We start from the raw sequence: 12340 nt of genomic DNA, 5'->3' as shown, positions 1-12340 counted from the left end.
CGATGCTTTGTTCATTACAACCTATTAACTCACCCCCACCCCCCCATTCCAGACCATGTGATCTCCAGGGAGAGGCGAAAACCCAGAGTGAAAAACCCCAGGGCCAATATGGGGAAAAAAAATCTGGGAAATTCCTCTCCGACCCCCTGAGGCGATCGAAACGAGTCCAGGAGATCACAATGGCCCTGATCGGGAAATGCTTCCCAACCCTAGTCATTTCCACTTCCACGAACACCATATGAATTCCCTGCCCCCGAGACAGGTTCCCAACTATCCGCAGTCTCGCTCTGTACTGGCACCAGCAAGATGATCATAGAATGAAGCCTTGAAACGAGAAACAAGGAACAATTAGCCCGCGCCGCTCCCTGGTCCAGACTAGACCACTCTTTTGTATCCCTCCATTCCCACTCCGTTCATATAGCTGTCTAGATAAGTCTTAAACGTTCCCAGTGTGTCCGCCTCCACCACCTTGCCCGGCAACACATTCCAGGCCCCCACGACCCTCTGTGTGAAATATGTCCTTCTGATATCTGTGTTAAACCTCCCCCCCTTCACCTTGAACCTATGACCCCTCGTGAACGTCACCACCGACCCGGGGAAAAGCTTCCCACCGTTCACCCTATCTATGCCTTTCATAATTTTATACACCTCTATTAAGTCTCCCCTCATCCTCCGTCTTTCCAAGGAGAACAACCCCAGTTTCCCCAATCTCTCCTCATAACCAAGCCCCTCCATACCAGGCAACATCCTGGTAAACCTCCTCTGTACTCTCTCCAAAGCCTCCACGTCTTTCTGGTAGTGTGGCGACCAGAACTGGACGCAGTATTCCAAATGCGGCCGAACCAACGTTCTATACATCTGCAACATCAGACCCCAACTCTTATACTCTATGCCCCGTCCTATAAAGGCAAGCATGCCATATGCCTTCTTCACCACCTTCTCCACCTGTGACGTCACCTTCAAAGATCTGTGGACTTGCACACCCAGGTCCCTCTGCGTCTCTACACCCTTTATGGTTCTTCCATTTATCGTGTAGCTCCTCCCTACATTATTCCCACCAAAATGCATCACTTCGCATTTATCAGGATTGAACTCCATCTGCCATTTCCTTGCCCAAATTTCCAGCCTATCTATATCCTTCTGTAGCCTCTGACAATGTTCCTCACTATCTGCAAGTCCTGCCAGTTTTGTGTCGTCCGCAAACTTACTGATCACCCCAGTTACTCCTTCTTCCAGATCATTTATATAAATCACAAACAGCAGAGGTCCCAATACAGAGCCCTGCGGTACACCACTAGTCACAGGCCTCCAGCCGGAAAAAGACCCTTCCACTACCACCCTCTGTCTTCTATGACCAAGCCAGTTCTCCACCCATCTAGCCACCTCCCCCTTTATCCCATGGGATCCAACCTTTTTCACTAGCCTACCATGAGGGACTTTGTCAAACGCTTTACTAAAGTCCATATAGACAACATCCACGGCCCTTCCTTCGTCAACCATTTTGGTCACTTCTTCAAAAAACACCACCAGGTTAGTGAGGCATGATCTCCCTCTCACAAAACCATGCTGACTATCGTTAATGAGTTTATTCCTTTCTAAATGCGCATACATCCTATCTCTAAGAACCTTCTCCAACAACTTCCCCACCACGGACGTCAAGCTCACCGGCCTATAATTACCCGGGTTATCCTTCCTACCCTTCTTAAATAACGGGACCACATTGGCTATCCTCCAATCCTCTGGGACCTCACCTGTGTCCAGTGACGAGACAAAGATTTGCGTCAGAGGCCCAACGATTTCACCTCTCGTCTCCCTGAGCAGCCTTGGATAGATTCCATCAGGCCCTGGGGATTTGTCAGTCAGAAGGAGGCCATTTGGCCCATCGAGTCTGCACCGACCACAATCCCACCATGTCCTATCCCCATAACCCCATGCATTTGCCTAGCTAGCCCCCCTGACGCTAAGGGGCAATTTAGCACGGCCAATCCACCTAACCCGCACATCTTTGGACTGTGAGGAGAAACCAGAGCACCCAGAGGAAACCCACACAGACATGGGGAGAACGTGCAAACTCCACACAGAAGGTGACCCAAGCCAGGAATCAAACCCGGGTCCCTGGCGCTGTGAGGCAGCAGTGCTAACTACTGTGCCACCGTGCCGCCCTAAAGTTAAATATCAGTTAAATTTAAGATCAGAAATTTCTTGGATTAACTTTGAACTTCATTGTGAATGCTAAACAAGCCTAATTATCTAACCCTCATTCTGATTATATATATTTATGTTAATTTAATTCTACAGGAGCTTTCATTACCTCTACAGAATTGGAAAGTACGCAACTGGTCCAGAACAAAGATGTTACAATTCTGTTTGCTGCAGTAGAGATAGCGTATATGCTCTTTGTTGTTTATTACACGGTGCTACAGGTACGTGCAGAACCTTTATAATCTGCAACAAGACTGTCTGAAACAATTGGCCTCAGTGTGTCAAATCAGCCTGCGTTAATATAGGCATTAAGGACGTACATGGGTTACAAGTTGAAAGTGCCAAGTTGTCGTACACGGAGAAATTTTAGTATTCCAAATTATCCCGAATTAATACACTTCACTCTTTGTCATAACCCCAGGACTTACATGGGGAATCCCTGCTTGACTTTCCAATTGGACTCACAGGACATGAGTTCCCGGGTGATTGGTAATTACCTTACCATGTGGAACTCGTATCCTGAGCTCTTCATAAAGCAGGCCCCTGAGTGGGTCCGTTATTGTAATGTTCCAGTTGGAACCCGTGTGTGTTCACCACAGCCTTGTGGTTTTGCTTTACTTTTACTGTGTACAATAAAGCACCGTTCCTTTACAGTTGACTCCTGAGTTATTGCACTCTTGTGCTTAAAGGAAAATAGTTACAAAAAATAAACTGGATAATTTCTCAGGACAGCTCTTTAATAACGCCTTCACAAATAAAGTTTAAAGTTTATTTATTAGTGTCGCAACTAGGCTTACATTAACACTGCAATGAAGTTACTGTGAAAACCCCCAAGTTGCCACACACCGGCACCTGTTCGGGTACACTGTTTAGCATGGCTAATGCACCTAACCTGCACATCTTTCAGACTGTGGGAGGAAACTGCAGCATCTGGAGGAAACCCACACAGACATGGGGAGAACATGCAAAATCCACACATGACAATGACCCAAGCCGGGAATCGAACCCGGGTCCCTTGCGCTGTGAGGCAGCAATGCTAACCATTGTGTTGCCCAAATAAATGTTTATCCTAAATTTCTGTCATGTTACAACGGCAGCAATAATGGATATGAAGTTATCTACTTTTTAAAAAACATATACCACATTTAAACATGGTTATTTGTGTCTACTATTTAATTTAAATTATTAACCAGAGAAAATGGACCAAGATGTTTTCGCTATAATTCAAACTCAAATGACACATACGAAATCTTACTTTGCATATTTTTCAAATGTTCCAAGAATACTAATTGTGCCTCCTTTTCCAGGGAAAGCTCCTCAGAGAGCAGAGCTGGAAATATTTCCGGGATCAGCGTAATCTGATGGAGATATCCATTATCCTCTTCAGTTGGAGTGCCTTTGCGCTGTTTCTGAAACGATTAGCATTGGAAAGGGCAACTCTGGATTATTACTTCAAAAATCCTGAAAGGTGCTTCTGTAATATGAGAAAGATTTCATTGCTCGGATATTTTTGCAGCTGACATTTTGTGATTGGACCCAGAAACTTTGTGTCTTAACGTTTTCCCAATTGCTGATATTTTACATTTAATTCTTGTAAGTCTCTCTCAGGTCGTATTTCACACATTTCTGTTGGTTCCTAAGTTTCAGTGTGAGAGAACAGGACACTTTGCTCATTCGCCTCTCCCCCAAACCACCACCCATCCGCCACTCATTTTCCCAGTACATCTGAAAGCTGAACTCAATCATAGAATCCCTATAGTGCAGAAGGAGGCCATTCAGCCCATCGAGTCTGCACCAACAACAATCCCACCATCCCCATACCCCATCATATTTACCCTGCTAATCCCCCTGACACTAAGGGTCAATTTAGCGTGACCAATCAGCCTAACCCGCACATCTTTCGGACTGTGGGATGAAACTGGAGTACCCGGAGGAAACCCACGCAGACACGGGGAGAACGTGCAAAGTCCACACAGGCAGTTGCCCAAGGCTGGAATTGAACCTGGGTCCCTGGCATTGTGAGGCAGCAGTTGGTGCTTAAGTCCACCTTTATTATGGATGCTGCCTCTATGCATTTGTCACAAAGAGGTCTTGTGTGTAGTGGGTCATTTCCTGGCTCAGAGCCAGAAGCTCTGTGTTCGGGTCCCACCCCAGGAATGGTGAAGGAAGGTTCAATAAGCAAACAGATTGAGTTGCAACCCACAAATCCTTGCTCACACACCAATGGCAGGCAGTAAGTGTGAGAGAGATTCCTGGTCAGCCATGTGATGGAAAGAATATTGGATCCTCTGCCATCACTATTCATCATTCTGGACAAGAACTTGCCTGTTAAAACTGCATTTCGCCACAGCAACATGTTGCCACGGTGGTTAGTACTGCTGCCTCACAACGCCAGGGACCCAGGTTCAATTCCACAGGTGACTGTGTGGAGTTTGCACATTCTCCTCATGTCTGCACGGGTTTCCATCGGGTGCTCCGGTGTCCTCCCACAATTCAAAGATGTGCAGGTTAGGTGGATTAGCCAGACTAAATGTGCTGTACTTCTCTTTGTTCTTTAAATTGCCCTTAATGTTTAAAGTTTATTTATTATTGTCACAAATAGACTTACATTAACACTGCAATGAAGTTACTGTGAAAATCTCCTAGTTGCCACACTCCGGCGCCTGTTTGGGTACACTGAGGGAGAATTTAGCAAGGCCAATGAATCTAACCAACACGTCTTTCAGACTGTGGGAGGAAACCGGAGCACTGGAGGAAACCCACGCAGACACAGGGAGAATGTGCAGACTCTGCACAGACAGTGACCCAAGCCGGGAATCGAACCCAAGTCCCTGGCGCTGTGAGGCAGCAATGCTAACCACCGTGCCACCGTGCTGCCTTGTACCAAGATGTGTAGATTAGTGGAATAAGTGGGATAAATATGTGGGGTTGGGGAAATAGGGAAGGGGATGGGCTGGTAAGATGTGTTGTCGGAGAGTCAGTACAGACTCAATGGGCCGAAAGGCCTTCTTTTGCAATGTAGGGATTGTTCTAACTCTGGCTTCCTGAGTGAACTGTAACACACTACCACCAAGTTTCTCTCATGATGGCCCAGAAATCTACAGCCTCCTGACAGTAGGATGGCAGGTGAGGGGGTCATAACAGTAGGTATCATGCCAGTGGTGCCACCTGCTCCACTTGCCCACAACCCATTGTGATTTTAGCAGCAGCGTTGTGGGGGAGGGGAAATGCTGCCACCAAATGTCCAACCAGCAGGTGAAACCTAGCATTCTGGTCACCAGGTAAAGGGGAGAGTCTCCTTTCCAGGCCCACCTGTTATAGGATCCTAGAATCCTACAGTGGTGGGCATTTGGCCCATCCAGTCTGCACCAACCACAATCCCACCCAGGCCCTATCCCCATAACCCCCATGCATTCACCCTGCTAATCTCCCCGACACTAAGGGGTAATTTAGCATGGCCAATCCACCTAACCCGCACATCTTTGGAGCGTGGGAGGAAACCGGAGCACCCAGAGGAGACCCATGCAGACACGGGGAGAATGTACAAAGTCCGCACAGACAGTGACCCAAGCCGGGAATCAAACCCGGGTCCCTGATGCTGTGAGGCAGCAGTGCTAACCACTGTGACACCGTGCCGCCCCCATTGGTGGTCCCCAGCCCCAGGTCATTTGCACCTGAATTTCCCCTCCTCTTGTGCGAGGGGGGAGGGGGAGCAGGAGTAAGATAAAATTCAGCTCAATAATTCCAAAATCTGAACCTAGACTGGGCTCATAATGATAGTTTCTGGAAACTGAATGGGTAATTTTAATCCTGTGCAGTAGGTAGAAACTTGACAGGTAACTAAAACAGCCCATGATAGCAATGCACCAAGCTCCCACTCTGATCCCACCATTTCTGATTTTAACCTGGTCTCCTGAGCTAGCGGGGGGGGGGGGGGGGGGGGGGGCGGGGGGGTGGGGGGGGGGAGGGGACGGGGGAACGCCTGACAAAATCCTCCCTTAAATCCACCTGATTGAACTCCAATGATATCCTCAAAGCCTGACCGTTAATTTAAAACGGAGAGCTGTGTGGAGAATCCATTGTAATGGCGTCGCCAGACCAGCTAAACGGGAGAAGGAGTCCGGCTTAGAAATGACTAACAAGATAAATTGTCTTCCTCTCCTCATGCTGAAGCAGGAGTGCTTGGCCTCCTTCTGCTCTGAGTCTGTCTCTGTCTCTCCAGATCGCGAGGTCCTTTCCGAATCTCCACCTGGCGACTTACCCGAGTGCTGGGGGAACCATTCTTTCAGTCCCAGTCAGCCAACTGCCGCACGGAAACTGATAGAAACTTACCGTGTCAGTCATTCAGCTTTCAGCTTTTTGTTGTTGTCTCCACAGATTTGTTAGTTTCCATGGGTTGACAAGCATAAATTCTGCTCTCCATTATGCCATTGCTGTACTGGTGGCGCTTACCACAGTGAAGCTCTGGCATCTGCTGCATCTGAACCCGAAGCTGCATCTGTTCACATCTGCAATGCGGAGAGCCTGGGCAGAGCTCAGAGGATTATTTGTTATCCTAGTAGTATTGCTTGTGGCCTACTCCAGTGTGGTGAGGAGAAACAACCTTCCATATGCATGCTATTCAATTTAGAACGTAATGATTTGTCAGTTGAATGTCTCACATCAGTTGATAACCAGAAAGATAGTCTGAATGTCGTGTTTAATGACTCATAGAGGTTTACAACATAGAAACAGGCCCTTTGGCCCAAGTTGTCCATGCCGCTTCTTTTTTTAACCACTAAGCTAGCCCCATTGGGCCTGCATTTGGCCCATATCCCTCTATACCCATCGTACCCATGTAACTGTCTAAATGCTTTTTAAAAGACAAAATTGTACCCGCCTCTACTATTACCTCTGGCAGCTTGCTCCAGATGCTCACCACCCTCTGTGTGAAAAAATTGCCCCTCTGGACCCTTTTGTATCTCTCCCCTCTCACCTTAAACCCATGCCCTCCAGTTTTAGACTCCCCTACCTTTGGGAAAAGATATTGACGATCTAGCTGATCTGTGCCCCTCATTATTTTATAGACCTCTATAAAATCACCCCTCAGCCTCCTACGCTCCAGAGAAAAAAGTCCCAGTCTATCCAGCCTCTCCTTATAATTCAAACCATCAAGTTCCGGTAGCATCCTAGTAAATCTTTTCTGCGCTCTTTCTAGTTTAATAATAGGGTGACCAGGACTGTACACAGTATTCCAAGTTGTGGTTTAACAATGGAGAAGCTGTCAGTGTTCACCGTCATTGAAAGTGACAGTGACTCCTGGCATTCGCACTTAAACTGTTAAATATGGAAATCCGGATGTCGCTGTAAGTGATGACCCGCTCCTTCAACATAGTGTGCTGTTGAAATCCTCGTAGATTAAATTTAATTCTGAAACACTGATAATTGGTGTAAACTTTCACTGTCCTCAGTTCAATCATCTTCAGCTGCTTCATTAGTGACTTTCCTTCCATAATAAGGTTCACTGATGATTGCGCAAAGTTCAGCACCATTCGCGACTCCTCAGATACTGAAGCAGTCAGTGTCCATATGCAGCAGAACTTGAACAATATTCAAGCTTGGACTGATAAGTGGCAAGTAACACTCATTCAACACCATTGCCAAGCAATGACCATCTCCATCAAGAGAGAATCTAATCATTTCCCCTTGTATTCAATGTCAAGGGATGGGCAATAAATGGTAGTCATGATGTGGAGATGCCGGCGTTGGACTGGGGTAAGCACAGTAAGAAGTCTCACAACACCAGGTTAAAGCCCAACAGGTTTATTTGGTAGCAAATACCATAAGCTTTCGGAGCAATGCTCCTTCGTCAGATGGAGTGGTCTCTGTTCTCAAACAGGGCACAGACACAGAAATCAAATTACAGAATACTGATTAGAATGCAAATCTCTACAGCCAGCCAGGTCTTAAATGCACAGACAATGTGGGTGGAGGGAGCATTCAACACAGGTTAAAGAGATGTGTATTGTCTCCAGACAGTACAGCTTGTGAAATTGTGCAAGTCCAGGAGTCAAGCTGTGGGGGTTACTGATAATGTGACATAAATCCAACATCCCGGTTTAGACCGTCCTCATGTGTGCGGAACTTGGCTATCAGTTTCTGCTCAGTGACTCTGTGCTGTCGTGTGTCGTGAAGGCCGCCTTGGAGAACGCTTACCTGAAGATCCAAAAAGTCCCAGTCCTGGTCACCCTATTATTAAACTAGAAAGAGCGCAGAAAAGATTTACTAGGATGCTACCGGAACTTGATGGTTTGAATTATAAGGAGAGGCTGGATAGACTGGGACTTTTTGGATCTTCAGGTAAGCGTTCTCCAAGGCGGCCTTCACAACACACAACAGCGCAGAGTCACTGAGCAGAAACTGATAGCCAAGTTCCGCACACATGAGGACGGTCTAAACCGGGATGTTGGATTTATGTCACATTATCAGTAACCCCCACAGCTTGACTCCTGGACTTGCACAATTTCACAAGCTGTACTGTCTGGAGACAATACACATCTCTTTAACCTGTGTTGAATGCTCCCTCCACCCACATTGTCTGTACATTTAAGACCTGGCTGGCTGTAGAGATTTGCATTCTAATCAGTATTCTGTAATTTGATTTCTGTGTCTGTGCCCTGTTTGAGAACAGAGACCACTCCATCTGACGAAGGAGCATTGCTCTGAAAGCTTATGGTATTTGCTACCAAATAAACCTGTTGGACTTTAACCTGGTGTTGTGAGACTTCTTACAATAAATGGTAGCCAGCCAGCCAGCGATACCCATGCCCCACGAATGAATTTTTAAAAATTCAATGGCGTTACCATCACTGAATCCCCCATTATCCACATCCTGGAGGTTACCAAAAACCGGCCATATAAATACAGTGACTACAAGAGCAGCTCAGAGGCTGGGAATCCTGCAGTAGGTAATTCATCTCCTGACTCCCCAAAGTCTGCCGCCATCTACACGCCACAAGTCAGGAGTAAGATGGAATACTGTCCACTTGCCTGGATTGGTGCAGCTCTAACAACACGCAAGAAGCTCGACACCATCCAGGACAAAGCAGCCTGTTTGATTGGAACCCCATCCGCCACCTTCAGCATTTACTTTGTCCACCACTCAGTTGTAGCAGTGTGTACCATCTACAAGGTACACTGCGGCAACTATCCCAGGATCCTTTGAAACAACCTTCCAAGGACTTGACCTCTACCACCTAGAAGAAGGGCAGCATTTCCATTTCGACCAGCACTGTGGGTGTTCCTGCAACACATGGACTGCAGCAGTTTAAGAAGGCAGCACCTTCTCAAGAGCAATTAAGGACGGGCAATAAATGCTGGCCTAGCCAGCGATGCCCACGTCCCATGAATGGATCTAAAAAAGCAGATGCATGGGCACAGCAGCACCTGCAAATACCTCTCCAAGTCACCATCCTGACTTGGAACTGGATCGCTGTTCCTTGACTGTTGCTGGGTCAAAATCTTGGCATTCCCTCCCTAAGAGCTCACCATCACCTGCTGAAGGGAAATTAGGGATGGGCTATAAATGCTGGCTGAATCAGCAATGCCCACATTCCGTGAAAGATTTTTTAAAAACTGCTACCGTGTAAAAATCCATGAGAAAGTTACACTTGTTGAATGAGCTGCAAATGGGGTTTGAAATGGCGATCAAGGCATTTAGTGTGATCGGGGTGGAGCTACATCACCTTGTCCCATCATCATAGTTTTCTTGATGCTTCATCATGGAGGGACTCCCACGGGATTACCCCATCCGCCGCCGGTCCTGCCCCCCCCCCCCCCAGCCCCAGCCCCCCTAAAACAGGAGTAAAAAATCCCCCTGCAATATTTAAATGACATGATCTGTAATTTCTATATGTTGCAGTCCTATGTAATGATGGGTTCGAACATATCCTCGTACAGTACATTCTTCAAGGCCTTTGCAACAATACTGCATCTTCAGCTGGGACACTTCAATTATAATGAGGTACAGGAACGTAAAAGCATTTCTCTGTGAATGAGGTATGGGGATTATTTCTCATTGCAAATATTTGACTAGCATGAAGCAATTTAATAATCTGTGTCTCAAATGTGAAACGGAGATGGAGGACCCCCGCCGCCCCCCTGGGGCTATTCAGAACAGAGTGCACATCTCCACGCAACCCTGTATTATTGGTTACCGTGTCCCCTTTAATCCCATGAAATGGGCACAATGATGTTAATTTCAGACCACTGGGACCACTGGGACCGGAGTGTTAATCTCTGCATTCCAGCATATCAGCAATACATGGGTATCCGTTATTGTAGCTGGTTAATGAGGCATTATTTCAAAATTTGCAGACGATACACATGGAAATGTAGTAAGTATGGGCCGAATGGCCTCCTTCTGCACTGTAGGGTTTCTGTGATTCTGTGATTCTGTGAAGTAAAGAGGAACCTTTCAAACTTCAGGAGGACACGATGGTAAAATGAGCAAACATCCAGTGGATAATTTAACGCCACAAAGTGTGCGCAATATATTTTGGTTAGAAGAAAGCAGAGGGACAATACAAAGTAAATTGTACAATTTTAAGGGGGTGCAGGAACAGAGATTTTGAAAGTAATTGGAGAAGTTGAGAAGGTCGTTAAGAAAGTATGTGGGATCCTTGGCTTTATTAATAGAGTAAGAAGTCTCACAACACCAGGTTAAAGTCCAACAGGTTTATTTGGTAGCAAATACCATAAGCTTTCGGAGCACAGCTCCTTCGTCAGATGGAGTGGATATCTGTTCTCAAACAGTGCAAACAGACACAGAAATCAAATTACAGAATACTGATTAGAATGCAAATCTCTACAGCCAGCCAGGTCTTAAATGTACAGACAATGTGGGTGGAGGGAGCATTCAACACAGGTTAAAGAGATGTGTATTGTCTCCAGACAGAACAGCTAGTGAAATTCTGCAAGTCCAGGAGGCAAGCTGTGGGGGTTACTGATAATGTGACATAAATCCAACATCCCGGTTTAGGCCGTCCTCATGTGTGCGGAACTTGGCTATCAGTTTCTGTTCAGCGACTCTGCGCTGTCGTGTGTCGTGAAGGCCGCCTTGGAGAACGCTTACCTGAAGATCCAAGGCTGAATGCCCGTGACTGCTGAAGTGCTCCCCCACAGGAAGAGAACAGTCTTGCCTGGTGATTGTCGAGCGGTGTTCATTCATCCATTGTCGTAGCGTCTGCATGGTTTCCCCAATGTACCATGCCCCGGGACATCCTTTCTTGCAGCGTATCAGGTAGACAACGTTGGCCGAGTTGCAAGAGTAGGTACCGTGTACCTGGTAGATGGTGTTCTCACGTGAGATGATGGCATCCGTGTCGATGATCCGGCACGTCTTGCAGAGGTTGCTGTGGCAGGGTTGTGTGGTGTCGTGGTCACTGTTCTCCTGAAGGCTGGGTAGTTTGCTGCGGACAATGGTCTGTTTGAGGTTGCGTGGTTGTTTGCGTGGTTGCAACCTCAAACAGACCATTGTCCGCAGCAAACTACCCAGCCTTCAGGAGAACAGTGACCACGACACCACACAACTCTGCCACAGCAACCTCTGCAAGACGTGCCGGATCATCGACACGGATGCCATCATCTCACGTGAGAACACCATCTACCAGGTACACGGTACCTACTCTTGCAACTCGGCCAACGTTGTCTACCTGATACGCTGCAAGAAAGGATGTCCCGAGGCATGGTACATTGGGGAAACCATGCAGACGCTACGACAATGGATGAATGAACACCGCTCGACAATCACCAGGCAAGACTGTTCTCTTCCTGTGGGGGAGCACTTCAGCAGTCACGGGCATTCAACTTTGGATCTTCAGGTAAGCGTTCTCCAAGGCGGCCTTCACGACACACGACAGCGCAGAGTCGCTGAGCAGAAACTGATAGCCAAGTTCCGCACACATGAGGACGGCCTAAACCGGGATGTTGGATTTATGTCACATTATCAGTAACCCCCACAGCTTGCCTCCTGGACTTGCAGAATTTCACTAGCTGTTCTGTCTGGAGACAATACACATCTCTTTAACCTGTGTTGAATGCTCCCTCCACCCACATTGTCTGTACCTTTTAAGACCTGGCTGGCTGTAGAGATTTGCAT

The sequence above is a fragment of the Mustelus asterias genome, chromosome 4 (genome assembly GCF_964213995.1).
Source record: "Mustelus asterias chromosome 4, sMusAst1.hap1.1, whole genome shotgun sequence".
Lineage (NCBI taxonomy): Eukaryota > Metazoa > Chordata > Chondrichthyes > Carcharhiniformes > Triakidae > Mustelus > Mustelus asterias.
The sequence above is the reverse complement of the archived record's forward strand: the minus strand, read 5'-3'. Positions refer to the sequence as shown.